The 26335-nt window shown below is 39.4% G+C and overlaps 1 non-coding gene across 1 annotated transcript; it reads left to right on the top strand.

Moving 5' to 3' along the window:
• Nucleotides 1-8976: 8976 nt before the first annotated feature.
• On the top strand, nucleotides 8977-9051 carry Trnas-uga (transfer RNA serine (anticodon UGA)). Its single transcript has one exon. It is a non-coding gene; the product is annotated as a tRNA-Ser (tRNA).
• Nucleotides 9052-26335: the final 17284 nt, after the last annotated feature.

The following is a 26335-nucleotide window of genomic DNA, read 5'->3' on the forward strand; positions in this document are numbered from 1 at the left end:
AGTTGGATCAAGGTTTTAGGTGTGGAGGGTAGTGGAGGGGTGCAATCCCAAAGCTCGGTCTGTGGCAGTTCCACTAGCTTTTTTTTCTTCTTTGGTTGTTGTCCTCGGTTTCAACGTACTGTGTTGCTACACTGGCTGAAAAATGGTGTTTGTAATTTGGACAGTGACTACTGTAAATAATGTAGCAGACATATGCACAGTTGTGTTTCACAGTACTTTAATTTCACTTTTCACAACCCCCTTATAATACACAGTTATATGGCCAATTCGCTATTGTTTAAACTTTCCATAAGCCTCATTAATAGTTAGCAGGTGAACCTCCACATATTGCTACAATAGTTTACTGTCGAACCTCTATGAGCAGTAAAACCTAACTACAAAGTTCGCAGTTCTTGAAGAATAATCAGGTATGTATGGAGCAGACACTGTCACTATTTTAACAAACAGCCTAAATGTTTAACACTTATTACACTGTTAAGTTGAAGCATTGTTGTTGTTCTAACTAGCACAGGTGACTTGTCTGAAACTCGGCTGTGGACTAACTGTTTCTTGACCAACAATCAGGCCCTTATATATAATCACAATAATAGCTACCTGAAACCACACATTGATTAAAGTTAAATTTATAGAAATTACAATTAAAACTTAACTCATTCAATTAACTGAATACATCAAAAAATGGATCATTTTAACAGTTTTTCTACTACAAGAGTTAGGCCGAATTATTTGTTTAAATCATGAAATTAACAAATATAAGTACACAAACAAACCTTTGGATAAAACTGTTGATTACTTTGGAATTGATCCAAATACATACTTTAAGATTACTTGCATTTTGTCTTCCAAATGTTGACAATTAGTACAGAATTAATATTTGTTTATATGTCAACAATAGGATTTTAGTTATGAAACAATTACTGATTTCACCCTATAATGAGAGGTACTAACTAGGAATAGTCAAAATAAATTAGAGAATCAATTACATACCTAAACCTAAGCTCAAAATTAGATCTCGTGTTATATTCCTTTAAACTGAGGGCCAATCTTTCTCTTTTATGAAAATTCATATTATATTCATGTTTGCTAATGGTACATAGTTCAACAAAAAAAATGAATTTAAGGAGGCAGATGGCAAAACAAGAGGGGAATTAAAACTATTCCAGCTTGCTTCATCACAGGCTGTATAGTAGTTGTAATCAATTGTGTGGCCTTTCTGTTGGGTGGTTAGTACATGAGATTTCCATGTGAATTGCCAGTAGATGGATAGTCCAAGGTGTGGGTGATGCATTCTATCATTATTGCCTGAGTTTTCAAAGGGATGATCTTGAAGATCCACTGGTTACATCATAAGATAAACTGATTCAGGTGGATTTCGAGGGATTGTTGGGATTTCTGGAGTGAGGGTAGCAGGTGAAAAAAGCGATGTCATTAGCCTACTGAAGAAGGTGGACTGATGGAGATTGTTTGGGGGTATCAGCAGTGTAGAGGAGATAAAGGAGGGGAGCGAGGATGGAGCCTTGGGGCATGCTTGCAGTGGGATGGAAGGTATGGGAATTAGTGTTATTAATGGTGACAAAGGTTGGGAGATTAAAAGAGGAAGGATACAGTAAGGCAAACATAATTACTTGGAAGTGTGCAAGTCAGGAATCTGAAGAAGAATTCAAATTGCCATACATGGTCATAAGCTTCCTCTAGATCAAGGCAGAAATAAACAGCAGATTTACAGGTGTTGAGCTACTGGGATAGGAGATGGGTGAGGTCCAGGAGCTAGTGATCAGAGGAGAAGGTGGGATGGAAACCACATTGTGTAACAGAAAGGATGTGGTGTTGTTTCAGTTGTTGATAGATGTGCCAGAAGAGGATGGATTTGAAAACCTTGCTGAAGACTTAGGTGAGGCAGACAAGGCCAGCAGCAGGAAGTATCAGTTGTAGGTTTGTGGAGTTTGAGAAAAAGTAGAATTTTTAAGGTTTTGCACAGCTCAGGATAGTCACTTGTGGAGAGAATAGTGGTACAAAGGTTTGCAATGATGACTAGAAAGGAGGCAGAGCATTTTTTATGGTGTCAATAGGTAATGCAGGTATGAGCAGTGGATGTGTTGTGCTTTCTGTGAAGTACTCGTTTTGTGTCATACGGTGTGACTGGGGTGTTTAATTCTGTTTCTGGTATATTGTCAAAGTACTGGAAGGTGGGAGCTATGGGTGAAATAGCAGTGTTTGTGTGTTCATGTATGGTAGGGAACAAGAAGTAATCAAAATGAGTGTCATCAAGGATGGGGAAAATGTTGGAGAGATAAGATGCAAAGTGCTCAGAATTGCTCTGGTTGTCAAGTAAGGACTGGTAGTGAGTGGAGGAGTGGGTAGCAAGGGATTGGGTTATCCTCAGTAAGTCAGTGGAATGCTTTCCAGTACCTGGAAGAATTAATGGGGAGAGTAGCACTGAGTTTGGTGCCAGTCCCAGTGTTTTTTGCATTGAGTAAATTCCACCTGTATCTCTGTATTTGCTGGAGGCATGTGAGCCTATCATGATCACAAATCCTTAGAAATGTGCAATACAAGTTATGAGATTCTCAGAGGAGAAGGGCTTCTAGGAGGAGCAGTATGACGAGGATATATGGCCTTAGTAGGGATGTGGGCAGATATAGCATCTGACAAGGTCTGATGCAGAAGGGCTGTGGCATGGGGTATGTCATCACATTGCTGCTAAGTTATGGGGTGGCTTACAATCTGGGTATCTGTGGATTCCCAGTAGGCATTTCAGTTGGTGTGGGAGTAGTTGTGGGTAACTTTTGGATGGATAATGGGGTTAGTTTATATGAGGATGAGGTAATGGGTAGGAGATAGTGAGGAAAACATGTAAGTGGTCACTTCTAATTGGATTGAGGATTTCTCCATGGGGTAAGGAGGATGGGAGATGATAGGACAACATCTGAGGTGGTGTTGCAGTCAGGGTGGGTGTGCTGGGGATGGGAGCAATGACACCTTGGAGGGAATCTGAAAACTGATTCCAGCACTGGACTTTTTCCAAGGATCTACTATGGGTGTTGAGATCAATGGCAATGATATACACTTATGAGCCAAAATACTGCCCACTGTGAGGTTGAATGCCTCCTGGTGAAGTTGCAAGCACATGACCCAGTGAGGAAAGAATGTTAGTGGAAGATAGACAAATGGGCAGTGGTTATAGTGAAGATATGGGCAACAAATCGGGAAATTGATTGATATCAGTGGTTTTGACAAAGATCACATAGATGTGGCGCTGGGGCTGGAAATGAGAATCTCTGAAATAATGAAGCTGGTCACCTGTCAGCATACTACTGTTTTGAACACTTATGGAAAGTGGCTGAAGGATGGTGAAGTAACAAGTAGGCCATATGGTATTGGATGATCACATCTCATCACAAAACATAGAGGTCAGAGAATCCCCCATTGTGTAGTCCAGGACAGGCAGTGATCTGTGGCAGATCCAATGACAGAGTGCAATGCTGGTGCAGACACAAATGTTTCAGAGTATGCCATTCAGAGGCCGTAGTTGAATATGGAGCTCCACATCACATAACCCCTACCTCTTCCTGTTGTGAATAAGCAAGCTGGGTAGTTGTAATTCCCCTCTTGTTTTGCCATCTGCTTCCTTAAAATCATTTTTTTATGTTTAACTATGTACCATTAGCATACATGAATATAATCTGCATTTTCATAAAAGAGAAAGATTGGCCCTCAGTTTTGAAAAATGTGACACGAGATCTAATTTTGTGCTTAGTTTTATGTATGTAATTGATTTTCTAATTTATTTTGACTATTCCTAGTTAGTATCTTTTGTTATAGGGTGAAGTCAGTAATTGTTTCGTAACTTAAATTCTATTGTTGACATGTAAACAAATATAAAGTCTGTATTAATTATAAGCATTTGGAAGATGAAATACTAGTAATCTTAAAGTATCTATTTGGCTCTATTGGAAAACATGTTAGCAAAGCCAACCCTTAATTAATTCCAAATCAACTAACAGTTTTGTCAAAAGTATTGTTTGTATACTTATGTTTGTTAATTTCATGATTTAAACAAATAATTTGGCCTAACTCTAGTAGTAGAAAAACTGTTAAAAAGGACCAATGTTTTGATGTATTCAGTTAATCGAATGAGTCAAGTTTTAATTGTAATTTCTGTAAATTTAACTTTAAACAATGTGTAGTTTCAGTACCTGTTATTGTGATGATATATAAGGGCCCGATTTTTGGTCACGAGACAGTCAGTCCACGGCCGAGTTTCAGACAAGTCACCTGTGCTAGTTAACAGCAATGCTTCAACTTAACAGTGTAATAAGTGTTAAGCAATTAGGCTTTGTGTTAGAACAGTGACAATGTCTGCTCCATACATACCTGATTATTCTTCAAGAATTGTGAACTTTGTGGTTAGTCTTTTACTGCTCATAGAGGTTCAACAGTGAAATATTGTAGCAGTATGTGGAGATTTGCCTGCTAACTATTAACGAGGCTTATGGAAAGTTTAAACAATTGCACACTGGCCGTATAACTGTGTATTATAAGTGGGTTATGAAAAGTGAAATTAAAGTACTGTGAAACACAACTGTGCGTATGTCTGCTACGTTATTTACAGTAGTCACTGTCCAAATTAAAAACCTCATGTTTCAGCCAGTGTAGCGAGGCAGTACATTGACACCGAGGACAAACAAATGAAGAAGTAAAAGCAGGTGGAACCATTACACTGTGTTGACCCACCATCAACATCAGTTACGATTGCAGTAGGAACAGCATCGCTGAGTTTTTCCTGTGGATAAACAGAAACGTGTTGCCTGTTGAATGAAACACATTTCTTGTTATACCAGGTCAATGGTTGGGTCATGCTGCACGAAACATTCACCGCACCATGGATGCAGGCCAGTGAGGTCAGAGTTATGCTACAGGGTACACTGAGTTGGGCTTCCATGAGATCTGTGGTGGTTATCGAAGGCATCATGATGGCAGTGAACTACATGGACATTACTGCAGACAATTTGCATTGCTTCATGCTTGAAGTCCCCACTGTTGAGGTGACATCTTCCAGCAGGATAACTGTCCATGTTGCACAGACAGAATCCTGCTACACTGGTTTGAGGAGCATGGTAGTGAACTCACATTGATTTCTTGGCCAGTAAATGTGCCTGATCTGTACCCATCGGAACACACATCAGGTGCCAATTGTGTGCCTGTAAACCACCATCCTGTAATTTGGGGTAATTGCTTGATCTGTTTGTAGACATCTGGTGCCACATACTTCTGGAATCCTGTCAAGACTGTAGAATCAATGCCAGGCATAATCTCTGTTATACTGTGTTTGCATGGTCAACCAACACGTTATTAAAAAGGTGGTCATAATGTTTTCACTTGTCAGTGTAGGTGGAAAAGGTATAGTCTATTAAGTGAGGAAATATGAGATGATAAGGTCAAATGTAGATAATAGCACAGGTGACAGGGTTTTGAAGAAGTGAGCTATGGATGAGGCATTTGGTGGGATTACTGAGTCAGGGTTATGGCCAAATGGGGATGTTTTTGTGGTAGCTAATTGCAACTCCACTCCTGGCCAAGGTGAGGGGATTATCTGTGCAGTGGAGGATATGGGGAGAGGTTTGGATGGTGTAAATGGGTTGGAGGAATGTTTAACTAAGGATGAAGGTAACAGTGTTGTGTTGAGATAGGGTATGCATTGAAAGGGACTTGTTGGAGGGTAGGGAGAGGATGTTGTGATACAAGATTCTGAATTGTTCTCGCACCGTGATGAGAGCCTAGGCTGTGGGTTGTATGGGTGAGGGGATGGAGAGATTTAAACAAAAGTGTCAAGTTGGGTGAAGGCAAAGCAAGATTCACACACTGGTTGAGGAAGTGGGTGTCTTTACAGTAAGGACAGGTAGGAGAATTCTTACAATCAGGGTTGAGGTGGTCATTGTAAAGGAGGCATTTTTGACAATTGTAAGACTGCAGCAAGGGGGGCGGGGGGGGGGGGAATTTAGAAGGTTCAAATTGATGTCAGTAGTTGTATATGGGGGCTCCCTCCCTCAGAGGTGAGCAACGGTGTGGCAGATTCTGTGAAGACTCACATAAGGAAGTTGGGATGCAAGTCATTGTAAATACAGAGGGCTGTGCAGATTTACAAGGAAGGACTGCAATTCAGTTCAGAAATCACAACCTCTACTGTGATCTCGAGACAAACATTTTCTATCAAGGTAGTTAAGGTGAGGGAACAGTGAGGAGGCTGGGTTTGTTCGGATGTGGAGGTGATGTTAAAGGGAATGAGGAGGTATGAGGGCTAAACATAATAATAATTTTGAGGAAGAGGTCAGAGTGGAAGTTGGGATTCATGAATTTGATAAGGATGGAATCTTTGTGGGGTTGATTTGGGTGATGAGGTTGTGAGGGACATATTTCCTGACTTTAGGAGATAGGGATTTAGCATTTAGGAATCTGGGGTCAGGATGAGAGAGGATGAAGATATGTATAGCTGGGAGAGAAGGTGCAGGGGAGGGAGCTGGGTAGGATTGGGAGTTGTTTGTAGTTTTTTTGTTACAGTGCTTGTAGTGGAGTCTGTATTAGGGCACTTTGATAGCTTTACAGCGATTATGGGACGTGGTGAGGGTAAGGGAAATGTAGAAGGTGAGACATGTCACAGTGCAGGTCCTTCCATTTGGCTTGAATAGGAACAACTGCTTGTGGACTGTGTTGTGGTTTCTGACATTAAAATGGTAAAGGACAAGATGTTATTTTTGCAGACATTGCAGGGTAAGTGGTTGCCGTGAGCTAAATAGGAAGTGGGAGACAGGCAAAGGGAAAGGTAGGTGATGGGGAAGGGGTCATGGAAAGAGTTGGTAGGATAGGTGAAGGAAGTGACTGCAAACAAGGATGAGACTGTGGCAATGGGAGGGTGGACATAGGGAGGTAAACCAGAGGAAGTGCTGCACGTAGTGATACTGGGAGCAGAGGAAGGGGTGATATAAATGATGAAGGTGGCTGGTTGTCCATTGTGGGTCTAGGAGGAAGGAAACAGAAATCAACAATAATTACTAGGGATAGAGCTTTACTGAGACTGTGGGAGATGACAGCAGTGACATCTGGGATGATGTGATGACAGCAGATGAGGATGGCAGTGGTGGTGATGAAGACAAAGGGGCAAGAAGACTGCAGCAGTGACAGTGATAGTGACAGCAGTGAAGATGGAGGCAGGGAGACAACTGTAGTGGCAGTGTCTGTGATGCTCGGGAGACAACTGTAGTGGCAGCAGCTGTGACAGAGGTGAAGTGATTGTAGCAGCAATGGCAATGAAACTGTATCTGTGTAGCAAGACAGAGATGCCAACAATAATGGTAATACACAAAGGTGATGATGATGATGAACACAAATTCACACACACTGTGGAAAGTCATGACAACACAAGTAAATTACACATGCAAACAAGTATTGATGCAGAGCGTAGGGGAGTATCCCTACCAGTCTATGCAACAAGAGTAGTGACAAACGAACTTGTAATTGGGAGTACCCTTGTCATATAGTTGATTGGTGCTGGAGAAGAATGAGAAACAGCTCCTTAATTGAGGCCACTTTAAAGGACAAAAGATCTGCATCTTATTCAGTGGCTGGGTGAAAGTAGTAACATCAAAGCCCCACGGCTGTAGTAGTTCTAACATATGAAGTCTCGTTCTTCACCCAATCAGCTCATAGGATACTCCTTGGCCTAGTCACTCCCCACTGCTTCAGTTTGGTGTTTGCATTTGTGCCTTGAAAATGACAAAAATATTGGCTGTTGTCGAAGATGTCATCCAGCTGTGTTTGAACCATAGAGGTACTTCTAGGCGCAGTAACATCCTATGGAGCTGATTGGTTGGAAGACATGAGATTATCAGTTACAGCTGCAAGAGTCTGTGGAGTTATCATGTCACACTTTTCATCCAATCACATATTCCTCTCCATGTCAGAGTTTCTGAACATGGCACCTCATGTATGCTACATGACCAGAAAAATATTTAGGAAAGCATGGACATGTAAAAAAGCTTTCAGGGGTACTCAGTCACACTTCCACATGAAGACGTAAGTATACACAGTGCCCACAATAAATATTGGACAACCGAATATAGTGATAGGTGTAGAAAATGTCCACATGCTGTGTGAATGCAGTATTCTTTATTTACATACTATTATTTTCAAGACCTTTAGGCTTAATTTCATTCCACAAAGTGACTAATAAGCCTCACTTCATAAGTATTTCAAGTGAATCTGTGCCAGTACTGTCACTTGTAATGTTCATTTTCAGAAAAAATTGTTTCACGGGTTTGAAATGGAAATAATAGTAGAACTAAAAAGTAACAGAGATGTAGATAAAATCAGTCTTCCAGAATGAGATTTTCACTCTGCAGCGGAGTGTGCGCTGATATGAAACTTCCTGGCAGATTAAAACTGTGTGCCCGACCGAGACTCGAACTCGGGACCTTTGCCTTTCGCAGGCAAGTGCTCTACCAACTGAGCTACCGAAGCAATGCTCACGCCCGGTACACACAGCCTTACTTCTGCCAGTACCTTGTCTCCTACCTTCCAAACTTTACAGAAGCTCTCCTGCGAACCTTGCAGAACTAGCACTCCTGAAAGAAAGGATATTGCGGAGACATGGCTTAGCCACAGCCTGGGGGATGTTTCCAGAATGAGATTTTCACTCTGCAGCGGAGTGTGCGCTGATATGAAACTTCCTGGCAGATTGAAACTGTGTGCCCGACCGAGACTCGAACTCAGGACCTTTGCTTTTGGCGGGCAAGTGCTCTACCAACTGAGCTACCGAAGCACGACTCACGCCCGGTACTCACAGCCTTACTTCTGCCAGTACCTCGTCTCCTACCTTCCAGACTTTACAGAAGCTCTCCTGCCAGTACCTCGTCTCCTACCTTCCAGACTTTACAGAAGCTCTCCTGCAGAAGTAAGGCTGTGAGTACCGGGCGTGAGTCATGCTTCGGTAGCTCAGTTGGTAGAGCACTTGCCCGTGAAAGGCAAAGGTCCCGAGTTCGAGTCTCGGTCGGGCACACAGTTTTAATCTGCCAGGAAGTTTCATATCAGCGCACACTCCGCTGCAGAGCGAAAATCTCATTCTGGAAACATCCCCCAGGCTGTGGCTAAGCCATGTCTCCGCAATATCCTTTCTTTCAGGAGTGCTAGTTCTGCAAGGTTCGCAGGAGAGCTTCTGTAAAGTTTGGAAGGTAGGAGGCGAGGTACTGGCAGAGGTAAGGCTGTGAGAACCGGGCGTGAGTCGTGCTTCGGTAGCTCAGTTGGTAGAGCACTTGCCCGCCAAAAGTAAAGGTCCCGAGTTCGAGTTTCGGTCGGGCACACAGGTTTAATCTGCCAGGAAGTTTCATATCAGCGCACACTCCGCTGCAGAGTGAAAATCTCATTCTGGAAACATCCCCCAGGCTGTGGCTAAGCCATGTCTCCGCAATATCCTTTCTTTAAGGAGTGCTAGTTCTGCAAGGTTCGCAGGAGAGCTTCTGTAAAGTTTGGAAGGTAGGAGACGAGGTACTGGCAGAAGTAAGGCTGTGAGTACCGGGCGTGAGTCGTGCTTCGGTAGCTCAGTTGGTAGAGCACTTGCCCACGAAAGGCAAAGGTCCTGAGTTCGAGTCTTGGTCGGGCACACAGTTTTAATCTGCCAGGAAGTTTCAAAATCAATCTTGAAAATACACTGCAGAATAGTTCTTCTTCAGATTTTGTAGTGAATAACTTAAAAAGTATGTACACTATAAAGGACAGTCAGAAAGTAGTGACCTAAAATAACTAAATAAGGAAAAGTTTGCTGTAGCATTCCATTTTTTTAACATGAAATACACTGAGGTGACAAGTCATTGGATAGCAAGATGTACATGCACAGACGGTGTCGTTTGCACTAAGGTGAGTCATGTGAAACTGTTTCTGACATGATTCTGGCCACATGATGAGAATTAACAGACTTTTAACATGGAATGGTAGTTGGAGCTAGAAGTGTGGAGACATTCAATTTCAGAAATCATCAGCGAATTCAATATTCCAAGATAAAAAGAGTCAAGAGAGTGAATACCAAATTTCAGGCATTACCCCTTATCATAGACAATATAGTGCTATGTATCATCTCACAGATCATTATCATTATTTTTATTATTTAATATTGTGATACTTAAGATTTCTTTTACACATAAAACCTCTTGCTGTTATCAAGTGCAAGTGTCATTCCCCTTAAGTACACTGTTGACACTATTGTAGTACATTAAAGAAAAAACAGAAGCAAACAGTGTCCAAACAGGCCTTGAAGGCCGAATGGTACCAACTGGCCACTGTGACATCCTCAGCCCACAGGCGTCACCAGATATAGATGCAGAGGAGCATGTGGTCAGCACACCACCCTCTCGGCCATTGTCAGTTTGCTTGCCTCACAAAGGCTGAGTCCACCCCACTTACCAACAGCACTCAGCAGACATGGACAGTGACCCATCCAAGTGCTTAACTTCGGTGATTTGATGGTAACCGGTGTTACCACTGCAACAAGACTATTGGTCAGTACATTAAACAGATAATACTATTTTCCTCCTAAAGAGAAATTAGCAACGCATTTGGATGTCTTCTTACAATTTTAAAGCTTCAATAGTTTCATTTTCAACAGAGAACATCAATGCATAAAATTTGCTGAATTAACAAATACCACACTGAATAGTGCATGCTACAACCAGTTAGTACAAGTAACGATTTTAGTAATTCTGACTTAGTTCATTTGCTTATATTGTCATGAAGTACAGCTTACTAAATACACTGAATTTATAAACAATCAACATCTAGAGTTTTGGCTGTTCAAAGGCACTGACTGTATCCATTTATTTAAAAAACAGCTATATCTGATTAAACAAATTGTGATTGGAAATTTGCTGCAAAGTGAAAAGGTGATTGTGACCATTAAAGATGAAGTGGCACAAATTTGTTTCATGATGAGTGGTTTAAGGGAGGAGACATTAAACATGAGAGATCTTGGCCATTTGATTGGCAAATACTGTGGTGCTGCGCATACAGGCTGCAATTTAACCCTTTTGTGGGCAAAATAAATGAGAAAGAAAATCAAATTGTGTTAAATGTAATATAACATTGCAGTTAACAACAATATGAAGGGAAAAGATAGCTACTCACCACATGGAGATGGTGTTCAGTCGCAGATAGACACAATGAAAAATAACACTAAAAACATTTAAGCTTTGGACAAAGTCCTTCCTCAGAAGTAGAACTCTTACACATTCACACAATAACAACATCAACAACAACAACAACTCACACACACACATGGCTATTGTCTCCAGGCACTAAGTGTAGCTGGTACAATCAAGAAATAAATATTACGTAAATTGAAGATGGAGGAGGGAGAAAGGCAAGGGACTATTGATGTCAGCAGCACAGGAACTTTATGCAGAATTGCAGCGACAAGTGAAAATGTGTGCCTGACCAGGATTTGAACCTGGGATCTCCTGTTCACTCAGCAGTTGCATTAACCACTGCACCACCTGGACACAGTCTTCATTGCAATTGTGCAGACTATCTTAGCACACACCTCAGCTGATCCACATTCCCACCTAGTGACACCTATCCACAATCCTTGTCGATGTCCTCAATGCTCACTAGTTTGAGATTCCTGCAGGAGATTGGACATAATTGTGCATCCCTACTGAAGAGGGTTGATTCATTGTCTATCAAGACAAATCACTTATATGAATGTGTGGTGTCTGTTCTTTCGGACATGTCAGAAGGAACTGACACCATGCATTCATATAAAAGAAATAAAGAAGTCTATACCACCATTTGACAGGCTGCATCTTTCTCTCAGTTGATCAAATTTGTGACTCCTGCCTATGATCTTGCTATATGTTAAAAGACAGCTTGCTGTATACCATGGGCTGCAGGTAAAATATTTAATAGCCAGACTGATATTCGAGAACAGACCCCATCATCAGTGGCATCTGATACAGAGGACAAACAAACAAATATACACATATCAATATCTAAAACACAACATTTTGTACACAGAAGAAACAAGGTTACTTATTGCACTTGTCCATATCAAATGACATACATGTCAGTTATAAAGTCTCTTTGATGCCAAAACTGATATGGATCTAGAAAACATGGAGCCCAATAGATACTTAAAATCTAATTATAACCATGTCTTTGTGATCATGATGGGATCCGTTATCTGTCCCACATCTGCTGTACACAGGTCATCATGCATACATGTTACAGCTGTCAAATGCTGAATGGCCACAATACCTGGTCACTTTGGACACTACTGTCACGGAGTGAAAGCAACAAATTGATGATACAGGCAAGGATTCTATATTACAGGTCTTTTATCATCTCATATATTGTATCTAGATACATCTGTGATGTGCACTCACCATATGTATTCAATACTGCACTAGGATAACTAATATATAGTGGTACAGGTCATAGATATCTCTCGATATGATCTCAGAGATAATGGGAGATCTGCAATACAGTCGATTTGCCCTAAGCAGCAGTTCATTCTATGACCATAGTGTACAGTGTGACTGAGAAGTGTGGACACTTAGCATTTGGCAACTGTAACATGTACACATGATATGCAGTGTACCCCAGAGATGAGATGTTTCCTATAGTGCAAAGAAAAAGTTTCCAAATACTCTTAACACAAACATCAACAGTAAGACTCACTATACCCCACAACAAGTTTCTCATGCAACTGTGGTCTAATCACCAACATTGTCCTTTTCTGCTAAGTCACTGTTTAAAATGAAATCCAGATTCAGCTCACTAATCACAACCATTATTACTAAACAAACTATTACCTTTGTTACTCATTTGATCACCTCTCTACCTGTTTTCTTCTGCACTGTACCAACGTTACTCTCTGTACCAGAGAACCAACAGCTAGTTCTTCATAAAATGCTTTTGACAGTGCAGTCTTTCTGGATCCAGTATCAAGAGATATTGTCGTCTCAAAACTGCCAACATTATCCTTTATATGGAGGTACCTCGCAATTAATTTGATACTTCAGATAGGTAAATTTACTTTAGCTTCATTCATACCATTCACCAGGTTGACTTGAGGTTCATGACATGATCTCTATGCCTCATCTGAGTAATATACCCTGGATGACATCAGGACTGTATCTCGATAAACTCTATTTTTTTCTCCCAGTGAGCACTTCTTGAACTTGGACTGGGGCATTGTTTTCTGTTGTGCTAGTCTACTGCCTCACTCATCTTTTTGTCAAAATGTGATACCAAATTTTTGGCACATGTTGTTATCACCTGGGTTGAAAGTGATGAATAAAATCCTCAGAATCTCTGTGCCTTTACTGCAGTAGGCATTGTAATATTTCAGTATTGAATATGAATTTGACCATGAAGTTGGTGTATGTAGCACTGTCCACACAGGATACTAAGAACAAAGTTGTCTCAATGTGGCCTAGAGTTTGTGATGGCCTGCAGTTTTCTTAATCAGCAAATAGTTGTGTAGGTCACATGGAAATGCATTCAAATTGGCATTCTGATTTTGCCCATATCTCGGCAATGCAATGCCCATGCTGACTGCATTTGTGGGAACCTGCAAACTTGAACACTGATTTGTAATTTGAGCAGCACAGTATGTTTTAGTCTCGCTACTTGGTATTTGACTGCAGTTACCTGTGATACTTCCTCACCTTGTCTAGCCATAACAGGGACTACATTGCCTTTCAGGCTACAAATCTGTTGATTAGTTTCCTCCTAGATTTGACTGTCAGCTTTCTCTTAACATTTCAAATAATTTCACTAGTCACCAGTCAGTGGTTGTTTTTTTCTAATTTTTCAGAAAAAGATGCTAACACCGTTTTCAGCATGACCCCGCAAAACATGCTCAACTTCCCATAATTTTATCACCACCACCTCCCTCCATGGCTATTTTATTGGAGCTTATAAGAACAATTCTGTTATCAAAGTACAATAAGACTAGTGATGGCCAAATCTTGAAACAAGAAGCAAAAGTCATTGTTTGACCTCGATCGATTTAGAAAAAGCTTTCGACTGAATATAAAGAACAACAATATGGCAAGCTTTGCATGCACATGTCCAGGACTATTAACGTGACTCATGGTGGACATTGTCCAAACTGGCAATGAAAGTACTGATGGCACATCAAAGAGCTTTGATTTTAATCTAGCTGTCAATCAAGGAAGCATCTTAAGTCCCTTATTGTTTAACGTTACAATAAACTATCTATTCACAAAGATACAGAAACCAACCCACTGGTATCTCTTTTATGCTGATGATGTGGACATACTATCTTATCTCTGCATTGTCTTTTTGGCCATAGAGGGCACATTCAGACCAAACTGACCATTGCCATCCATCAGTCAATGGCTTCATGTGAATAAGGTATTGAGTGGTTTGGGTCAGCACACCACACTCCCAGTGGTTGTAGGATAAGCTGACCTGGTGTCACTACTACTTGATCAGATAGCTCCTCAATTGGCACCACAAGGCTGAGTGCAGCCCATTCCAGTCCTCACACCAAGAAAAAACCAGTACCAGGAATCGAATCCAGGATGAAATGTGTTTGTTTATAGCTTGTGCTTCATACTGTGTCAAGCTTATGCATCTTGTTGGTATCTCTAAACTGTGACTCTAAAATCTCTATAGTGGAAGTCCTTTTGGATTTGAGAATTTGGGTATGATAATTAAAAATATGTGGACAAATGGCATAAAAACTCATGGATAGTTTATTTCCATGTAATATATAATCTTAATTATGCTAAATGATAGTCACCAACACAGCCTCAAAATGCATATACAGTAATAATTGTTCACAGTTTGTTGGTTCAAGGTTCCTGCTGTTATCATTTCATTCACATTTGAGGGCTTGTTGAAAAGCAACGCCACTGAATTGTTTAAGTAAAAACTGTTAAAGCTTTCTAAATAAATAAAAAATTATCAACTTTCTAAAGCTTTATATTTCATGTCTAGATATTTATTTCTCGACATATGCACCTTGATGACAAACACATTTCTCACAACAGGAGGACATCACTGTAAAATGGACCTGCCCTCTGCTTGCATCATGTCATCATATCCCTATCAAAATGCAGTCCGTGAAGATGTTCTTTAGGTTTTGGAAACAGAATATCAAATGGAGCCAAGTCAGGACTGTATGGAGGATGACTGGTGACAGTGAACTTAGGGTTTTGGATTGTTGCAGATGTGGCAAAACTCATAGTCTGGAACTGTCATGTGGAAGGAGAGGGTGTGTGGATGAACCCTGAATTCCAAACTCAATTACAGTATGCTGTTCCTCATCCACCAACATTGTTACGCAACAAAAAAAATGGTTCAAATGGCTCTGAGCATTATGGGACTCAACATCTGAGGTCATCAGTCGCCTAGAACTTAGAACTACTTAAACCTAATTAACCTAAGGACACCACACACATCCATGCCCGAGGCAGGACTCGAACCTGCGACCGCAGCAGTCATGCGGTTCCAGACCGAAGCGCCTAGAACCACTCAGCCACTGCGGCCAGCCGTTACGTTACACATCACCATGCTACACATTACAGTTCTAGTGGCAGAGGGCTATCAGTGTGCAGAAATGAAGAATAAAGACGTAGAATGTTAAAAACATCTGTTTTGTTTCAAAAGCTTTGACTTCTTGCATTAAAAACTTGGAGGCATTACTTTTCAGCATGCCCTTGTAGCTCTCTATCATTCAGCTGCATTTTTCTGTGCTACACTTCACACAGATTTTCAATAAAATGCATACTTTTGACTATAGTAGACTAGATCTGAACTTCAACTGAGACCTCCCAGCTCAAGTCTGGATATTTATAACCTCACTCTTTGGCAGGAATGCTTCACATCATGGTTTTTAGTTATTTACAAAAGAATGCTACAGTAATCAATGTTACAAAAGAGAGAAATTGAAAAGGTAACAATCCCAGATTTTTGATGCCATTTACTGCACCTACCCAGTGTATTGTATCCTTGTGTTTTACATAAACAAAAGTAATTACTTTTTGATGCTGTACCTTCATGTTCAAGTAAACTTGCCTGACATCTAAGTGAGCCCCCAGTTATCCAGAATTTAAACTTCTGGTAAATAAACTATATTTCATTTAAAAATCAAGACATGGGAATCTTATAACATCACTGCCAAGAAAATTTTGGGCTTCAGTATTATCAGAACAGAATTTTGAAATATTATGAGGTTTAAAAGTGGTTGGTTCTTGAAATTGCATCTGAATTAAAACTTTTGAATTGTGGGCATTTAAGCTAACTAATTGCTTTTACTGAATCATGAACAATTGATCTACAAAGTTATATTCATTGTTGGTTCTTAGGTTTCAATTTTGACACATGTATTGTTTTATGGTAATGACATTTCAATATCTTCAGATCATGATATCTTCTGAGAATTAATTAACTTTAAGGGAAAACAACTACACCACTATGTTACTGATTGGATAGTATATCTCTAATAATAAGAATATGAAACACTTTACCAATCAGAAAGTTTATAAATTCGTGCACACTTATGGTGCAGTCACAATTCTATAGTTGTAATAAGGGGTGTCTGTAGCTTATCAATTATTGATTGAAATATGCTTCATTACAGTGTTCTCAGCACGGCAGTCCACCTACAGAGGTGGACATTACACCAGTTAACTTCCAGGACACTTCGGAAAAGCTTGACAACTGGAGGAAGGCATGTGAAACAAGTGGCTTGTGCATCAGTAGAACAAACACCATGTTCATGATTAACTTCAGCCCTGAAGCCACACTAATCACAGATACCAAGCTATATAATGATACATTTCAAAGAGTTAAAATTTTTGAGTATCTAGCACCAGTAATATCAGAGAACAGATCAGTTAAAATGGACATAATTCATAGAATAACATATGGATGGAGCAAGTCGCATATGCGTTCAATGAGTTGGTGTGATGCAAAGATACCCATAAAAGCCAAAAGACAAAACTTATGAAATGGCTAAGACCAGCACCACTGTGTGGCATCGAAGCCTTGGTCTCAAAAAAGGTTCATTGAAAGAAGCTCCATACAACAGGAATATGCATGTAATGATGGGCAGAAAGAGTAACAGTAGAAGACAGTCTGGATTCAATTCATAAGAGGTTGCTTTAAAGCCTTCCCCATAAACTGAAAACTCTTAGAATCAGGCTGTAATGGTATTGCCACATGTCATGAATCTGTAATGACCATGTTGTGGAAAAGTGCCTTTCCATAGCTACGAACAGAAAAGGGATTGAAAATCTGAAACCAGCTGGCTGATGATTATCCAGAGTTATGTGAAGCTAAGCCTTCATGAAGATAATGCATACCCATGGGAAAGATGATACCACATGATTAGGAAAGTCATCCCTAAGTCACAGGGAAATTCAAGGACAAAGAACGATCACTGATGGTAACTATCAAGAGTCAAATTTGGAGGATTAAAAAGGTTTATATGAAGGAAAAGTGGCTAATAGAAGACCACATGCATTGAAATAAGCAGATGTATCATTAATTAATATTTTTAATGCAAGAAAAGAATTATACCATTGCCCAGACATCTCAGACCACTTTACTTGGATGGACAACTAATGGTACCTTAATTATTCCATGTGAGTGACTAAACACTGTTGTGTATGCTATTAGATACATTGCAGATGTCTGTCACATTTTGAGTGTGGAATCTGTAACACCAACACTTAATTTCATTCATTCACTTGTTTGTAAATAACATTTTTCCTTCATTTTGTGTACCATTCACTTTGTACCATACACTTTGTGTACCATATCTCTTGAGACCCCACATGCTATTGCATAAATTATAATTTGAAGTAATGAAAACATTCTTCCTGGGTCTGAGAATGCATGGTTGGTTTTTTTTATGATTTAGCTACACCACCGTCTAGAGGCCAACGAAAATCATTTGTTTCAGTTACCCTTGGAAACTAGTCACAAATGTTCAATAATTAAATATGCTGGCAGGATTTTTTGGTGAAAAAATAAAGTTTATAACTCTCAGTACTTTTGATTTAAATATAACTGAGTTTATTACTGTCTTTTTAGCCCTGAATCAAAGTAATAACTGTTCAGCACAGAATCAGAGTAACACCAGTGTGAGAGCTTAATGAAAGCCAGAGCAGTATCATACATGAATTAATGTGCAAATTCAGGTACAAACGCAGAAATATTTCAGAGTTCATTCAGCATATGTTTTCAGATTAAAATTCCACATAGGATAACTAAATAAAACCACAAGTTCAAATCACATTCAGTTACTCAGAGAAATGCTTCAGAGTTCTGTAGTGTTCACCTCACATGAATTATTCTGATTTCATAAGCTAGTTCACTCACTGAAATATTGCAAAGTATTCGTTGCCAGCACAGGCAATAAAACATAAATCCCTGTTGACAAAGGCAATAAAACACAAATCCCTGGTCAGCCACTGTGGCCGAGCAGTTCAAGGCGCTTCAGTCCGGAAACACGCTGCTGTTACAGTCACAGGTTCGAATCCTGCCCCGGGCCCGGATGTGTGTGATGTCCTTAGGTTAGTTAGGTTCAAGTAGTTCTAAGTTCTAGGGGACTGATGACCTCAGATGTTAAGTCCCATAGTGCTCAGAGCCATTTGAACTGTACTTATGTCTGTAGAGTCTTGGGACCTTCCAATTGAATCTTGTTCAAACGGGGATTGTGGCCTGATGTAGCTGAAGACAACGGATGCCTTGCCTTTTTTAAAGTTTTTTGATTTGTCAAGCAAGCCAACCCACAAAGTCATGGAAATTTCTCACCATAATTTGTTCAAAATCTGCACGGTAAGCTGGTGTGGTCCAGAACAACAGCCTCCTGCCATTCCTTTTAACGTTCTCGCTACTGAGCAAATGCGTGGTGCATCTTTGGCATTTTTGTTATTGATCTATCACACCCTACTCTGTAAAGATGTGCTAGACAGTGGCAGCTACCGAGGAAATCTACAGGGTTTTGAGAGGACATTGTTCCTGGTGATGGCGTGGTGAGTGTATCGCGCTCTGCAAAACACGCTTAGTACAGGTTTCAGTTTTGGTTGGGTTCTGTCGACATGCTGAGATTTATTGGAATTATTAGACCTGTGGTGTTAGTTAGTATGATAGCCTTAACTTCTTGAGATCAATCTGTAATTATAGGTCCTGCTGGTATGCAAATCCTGTGCAACCTTCTCCCATAGTTTTTGGCTATTATGAGTGTTGTATGTGGCGATGTTTCGAACTTATTGCATTCCCAAGAGCACCCATATCCTGCAGCAATGGAGCAAAGATCCCTTGCTAACATTAAATGTATAGAAAAAATAACGGAAATTTTCTTCCTCTTAAGTAACTGTATTAATAAGATGGTTTATCGGATGTCATGGAATATAATGTACTCTTCATATTCTCACCCCCCCCCAAGTCCATGTGAATCCCCTCATTTTCTTATATATCCCCTGTGAAATCACTGATGCAAGGAACCCTGCACGATGAAATGAATAACCAATATTTAATAAAACCTATTGGCCAAATCGGCATGCTGAAATCCAGTATTAAATTCTGTTGTGCTTCTCAAATAATTCATTGGATCAATATATGTAAACTTTCATACCAACTTCACATGCCACTGCACAGAGTGGAACCGGGATATAGCTACGGTTTCTGTGCTACTAACAAGAATCATAGTAGTTTCCAAAAGTCTGCAGCATATGGCAAAAAGTGTGCTCTGAAAAATAAGAAGCAATAAAAGCAGAAGGGTTTAAAATCAAATATGGACTCCGTTTTTATGGCAATGCCTGCATGATATTAGATATTGCGCAACTTCTGGTTAGATGTACATTAAACGGAGTGTTTAATTTGTAACATAGTGTTGCATACAGCATAGATTGGTGCCAGCCTTGTTTGTATACGTTCCCTATCCTCTTTTAGTTACCTGGTTTGGGTCCCACATACCAGAGCAATATTCTACGAGATGCACCAGTGATTTGTAAGCTGTATCCTTTGTACACTGACTGCATTTTCCCAGTATTCTGACGATAACCAAAGTTTTCCACCTACCTTACTTACAACTGAGCCAATGTGATCATTCCATTTCACATGCCGATGAACTGTTACACTCATGGCCGAGTGCACCAATCTCGATTAACAGTTAACCGCGGTTAAGTCGATATATAATCCTGTTCAGCGCAGTATTCTGGTGCACCAACATCGATCAAAGTTAAACGAGGGAATCGACCGCGGTTATATTTAACCGGGGCTCTTTCCCGGTTTTCTCGACATAACCACGGTTTTGGAAGCATACGCTATTAAGATGGCGGCGCGTTTTGATGTTATGGATGGCATTGAGGAAGATTTGTTATACCTTGACCATTTAAATCGTGACCGAAATCGTGTTGGAGTGATTGTGGAAAGGGGAAACCCTTTTGAAGATTATGGTGACAGGAAGTTTGAAGAGAGATTTCGTCTGTCAAAAGAAACAGTGTGGTGGTTATTAAATCAAATTAATGATAGGTAAGAATTTCCTACTGATCGGAATAACCCTGTTTCTCCGATAAACAGACTTTTGATTACTTTAAGGGCATATGCAACAGGTGCATTCAACATTCTTATTGGGGACAACAGTAATATACATCATACAACAGCACAACGAATCATCAGTGATGTATCAGACATCATAGCATCACTGTCTCCTCGCTTTATAAAATTTCCAACAAGAGAAGAAGTGCGATCTGTGATGTATGGTTTTAGTCAATTGGACCGATTTCCTGGCGTTCTTGGTACATTGGATTGTACCCATATAAGAATTCAGTCTCCTGGAGGACATAATGCTGAACTTTTCCGCAATAGGAAATCATATTTTTCCTTTAACTATCAAACCATTAGTGATCACAATTTGTTAGTAAGGGATATTGTCGCTCGATGGCCGGGCTCTGTGCACCACAGTACCATATTTCTCAACTGCGCTCGCAGAGCTCAATTTGAAAACGGAGAAATACCACAAGGTCACTTATTGGGAGATAGTGGTTACGCATGTAAATCCTACTTGTTAACTCCACTTCTAAATCCGCAAAATGAAGCAGAGCATCGGTATAACAGGTCTCATATTAAAACTAGAAACACTGTTGAGAGAAAATACGGCATGTGGAAGAGAAGATTTCCCATATTATCTGTAGGAATAAGATGTAATCCACAGGAAGCAATGTCAATCATTGTGGGTACAGCTGTCTTGCATAATATTGCGAGGAGTACAAGCAGTGATGAACCACCAGAAGATCGTGAAATTTCTCGACTTTTAAATCAGTTACGTGATGAGAGAGGCCCCAACATTGAAGACAACGAAGAAGTGCTACCTGGACAGTAGATGTATCGTGATGATACATTACCTGGGAGAGCAGTTCGCCGTGCTATAATTAATGAACATTTCCGATAATCTAAGATAAATTCAGACATTGTTCGTAATGAAAAATTATGATTATAGTTATGGGATTTCGCCGTATTTTCAATTTTTCAGATTATTTCAGCACGTAATCTATTTTATTTCTGCTGTCTAGCGAACATAAAAGTACTCACTGAACTGGGTGTGTGATGCGAAATTTGAGGTTTTGTTGTGCCAGGGACAGGATGTGCTGCCTACAGACAATTACCCAGCTGCTGCTTTTCTGAGATATTTTTTTAGTGTGGAACTGTTGCTAAATCATTATTAAAGATATATTTCTTGCATCACATTGGTTGTGAAAGCAATGCAGTACTCTGTTATTTATATACATATTCAGTTTCTGGGTATGTACTTAAATTTGAGAACAAATGACTCCATTACATTTAGAGAGTGTGAGAGTAAAAGCGAGTGGAATAAAATATCCATTACATTTCTGTGTTATGTTCACTATAGATCCTAAACATCTCTTAAATTTTCTACTGTAACAACAAATATGTGAATGTCCAACAGTTTTGCAATATTAAAAGAGCACATTCTTTATTATTAGAACCTTACAGTTTGGAGATTATTTTACTGCACTTCTCCTCATTAGTAATGCAGTCTTATCACCTAGATAAGCTTAAAATTTTGAATATGCAGTACACACATGGGCACAAAATAATCATTTGTGTAATAACATAAAGTGTCAGATTGGGATTGTTTATTTGTTAAATTGTTTCCATATTAATCACTACTCTTTATTCACAATATTATTTTCTTAAACATAAGTGGGTGTGGCCATAAGGTTGTGCAAAGAATTGAATTACATTGTTAATTCTAGTCAGTCATGCGTGTAGCAGCACTTTACACAACATTATGCACAACTGTATGGCATTAAAAAAAAATACATGAAATTGAAGACAAATTTGTGTTTAGAAATTGCCACCAAAAACAAGTTCTCATTGCTACAAAAGGCAATGGAATGTTGTCAGCAATGTCTAATACTTTGGGGATCAGTGCAAGAGCAATAATTAGTTAAGGAGTGTGCTACTTTGGAAGATATGAAAGCAGAACTGTAATGCTGTGAGTTGACAGTACAAAGTGTCATACTTTCAGTTATTACTGAAAACTCCCTCCCTCACCCTGTCACTGATATTGATGCAGTTTTTTCACATATTTAATGCTCGCCTGTAGAGAAGGGAATTCCTTGTCATTACATAGTGCCACAGAAAAATGCCTCACTACAAATACAGTTGTGGCAGAAGTTCTGGGTTGCCATCATAAACATTAGCCGGTGCAGAATATTGCTAAGAAAGCCACACATGCTATGACTACTATAGCAGAAACCAGTGACCCATCATAGGAATGCATTTCTGAAAATATCCTGCTACAAATTTTGCTGTGATAAAAATTATGGGCTGACATTGTAAACATTAACAGGTGCAGAATATTGCTAGAGAAGCCACACAATTCTAATCTCACTACTGTCCATATTAGCAATGTATTATTCAATAATGCCTCTCTACAAATACTGTTATGATAAATGTTACAGGTTTCCACCACACACATTACCAAGTGGTGTGGCTAGGAAAGCCACATATGCTATGCTTACTTTTGCAGAAAAGGGAACCCACCACAGCAATGTATTTCTCAACATGCCTCACGTCAAATTGTATTGTCATAAAAGATATAGGTTCCCATTATAAACATTACCTGGTGCAGATTATTGCACGGAAAATGGCACACACAAAATTATGATTTGGAGCACTTTCCCTCATAATTTAATATGTTGGAATATTCTGGTACAAACAATGCAAAACATGATAACATTGGGCCTCATGTATATAACTGTTACAGCACAAATGTTCATTCCAAAGTAAGAGTAACAAGGATGCTTTATTACTATTATTTTGTTTCATTAACAGTCTACCTCATTGTTAAGTCATTTAAGTAGAAATTGGCACCAGACACTATCGCTGCAGGCCTGCAACTGACATGTAGCTTATTTCTGTAAACTGCAGTGTTGCTAAACTATTTTTATACATGACGTAGTTGTAATTTTAAGTGATTGGATGAAACTTAGTCCAGACCATATAAGCTGTAAGCAGATATTAGACAGACAACAACTAGGATAGTAACAGTATCACTAACAGGACAAACACAGAGAAACAATTTGAACTGTGAGACAACTTTAATACATTAGATAGAATACAACACAGCACAAAAAGTTTACAATATGATTTTCTTCAAACATAAGTGTGTGTGGCTATAAGGTTGTGCAAAGAATTGAATTACGCTGTTAATTCTAGTCAGTCATGCGTGTAGCAGCACTTTACACAATATTATGCACAACTGTATGGCATTAAAAAAAATACATGAAATTGAAGACAAATTTGTGCTTAGAAATTGCCACCAAAAACAAGTTCTCATTGCTACAAAAGGCAATGGAATGTTGTCAGCAATGTCTAATACTTTGGGGATCAGTGCAAGAGCAATAATTAGTTAAGGAGTGTGCTACTTTGGAAGATATGAAAGCAGAACTGTAATGCTGTGGGTTGACAGTACGAAGTGTCATACTTTAAGTTATTGCTGAGGGAAACTCCCTCCCTCACTCTATCACTGATATTGATAAAGTTTTTTCACATATTTAATGCTCACCTGTAGAGAAGGGAATTCCTTGTCATTGCATAGTGCCACAGAAAAATGCCTCACTACAAATACAGTTGTGGCAGAAGTTATGGGTTGCCATCACAAACATTAGCAGGTGCAGAATATTGCTAAGAAAGCCACACATGCTATGACTACTATAGCAGAAACCAGTGACCCATCATAGGAATGCATTTCTGAAAATATCTTGCTACAAATTTTGCTGTGGTAAAAGTTATGGGCTGACATTGTGAACATTAACAGGTGCAGAGTATTGCTAGAGAAGCCACACAATACTAATCTCACTACTGTCCATATTAGCAATGCATTATTCAATAATGCCTCTCTACAAATACTGTTATGATAAATGTTACAGGTTTCCACCACACACATTACCAAGTGGTGTGGTTAGGAAAGCCACATATGCTATGCTTACTTTTGCAGAAAAGAGAACCCACCACAGCAATGTATTTCTCAACATGCCTCACTTCAAATTGTATTGTCATAAAAGATATAGGTTCCCATTATAAACATTACCTGGTGCAGAGTATTGCATGGAAAATGGCACACACAAAATTATGATTTGGAGCACTTTCCCTCATATTCTGGTACAAACAATGCAAAACATGATAACATTGGGCCTCATGTATATAACTGTTACCGCACATATGTTCATTCGAAAGTAAGAGTAACAAGGATGCTTTATTACTATTATTTTGTTTCATTAACAGTCTACCTCATTGTTAAGTCATTTAAGTAGAAATTGGCACCTGATGCTATGGCTGCAAGCCTGCAACTGACATGTATCTTACTTGTGTAAACTGCAGTGTTGCTAATCTGTTTTTATATATGAAGTAATTCTAAGTGATTGGATGAAACTTAGTCCAGACCAAATAAGCTGTAAGCAGATATTAGACACCAACTAGGATAGAAGCAGTATCACTAACAGGACAAACACAGAGAAACAATTTGAACTGAGAGACAACTTTAATGCATTAGACAAAATACAACATAGCACAAAAAATTCACTGTCACAGGAAAAAAAAGTCATGTGTCACTGGCATTTTTCTTCTTCCAGTACTTCAGTTTTTCTTTCAGGGCCAGAATCTTTAAATTTTTAATCCTCAGCTCCTTTTGGTGCTCTGCCTTCATCATGAGTAATTGGACCTCCAGTAGTTCCACTCTCTTCTTGCACACATTGTCAATCACTGTTCCCGAACCTGATGGCCTTGGTTTTGCAGGCATCCTGCGACGATTCCATGTATTTTTTGGCGTGCAAATGTTTTTATTCGGTTGATCAGGAGACTGTGAAACAGATTGCACCTGGGTGACATCCGCCAGAACATTATTTGGTGTCTCTTTACTTAATAATACGACAGGTGAGTGGGAAGTGCTAGGTTGTGTGCACTCTGCTAACTCGACAACTGAAGCAGGTGGCATATTCTCACTGCACTGCACTTCACTGCTCTCCATGTTGACAACATCCACAATCATGCTGAACTGTGCATCGGAATCATATGCATTTGTTAACGGTTTCATTGAGGAACCAACAATTTCTAATAGTTTAGCCCGATCATGGATCGTGGTTTTTTGGGTAGGCTTCCCCCCACCTGTTTTATACACTTCCACCTTTTCTTCTGCAAGGTCTTTTCGAAGTCTTCTTTTCATATTTTCATAACAGGTTTTCAGCCTGTCACAGGATCTTTTTGTCACACCTGAAATTAAATAAATGTAGTTTGTAGTACCATAAATTAATTCTTATATTATTTGCATTCATAAGTCCATTTTGCATTCTGAGGCTCTTAACTTATAACTGCAATAAACATCTAAGATCTGTATATGGCTTTTGTTTACATATCAGTTCATTAAAAAGAAAGTGGTATAGCTTCCGTTAGTCACATAATATTTAGTTAACAGTAGCACGGCATTGGATTTTAAATTTAAAACTAACAAAACAATTCCAACCGTAAATATGCATAGTCCTATCACGTATTTCAGTGGTACGCCAATAACAGTTTTAAATTTCAAACTAAAAGCCAGTGTGTCCCATATCCTACGCTTACGATGAACCTAGAAAAGTTATTTATTTATGAGTAAACTTACCAGGAGTAGAATTAAATTGCGCCTCCACATGGGACCACATTGCCTGTTTTTCTTTTAAGCTGCAGCCGTCGGTTTTCTTATTTTCAAGAACGGATGCATTTGCACCCACCAGTTCAAGAAGTACAT

The sequence above is a fragment of the Schistocerca serialis genome, chromosome 3 (genome assembly GCF_023864345.2).
Source record: "Schistocerca serialis cubense isolate TAMUIC-IGC-003099 chromosome 3, iqSchSeri2.2, whole genome shotgun sequence".
Lineage (NCBI taxonomy): Eukaryota > Metazoa > Arthropoda > Insecta > Orthoptera > Acrididae > Schistocerca > Schistocerca serialis.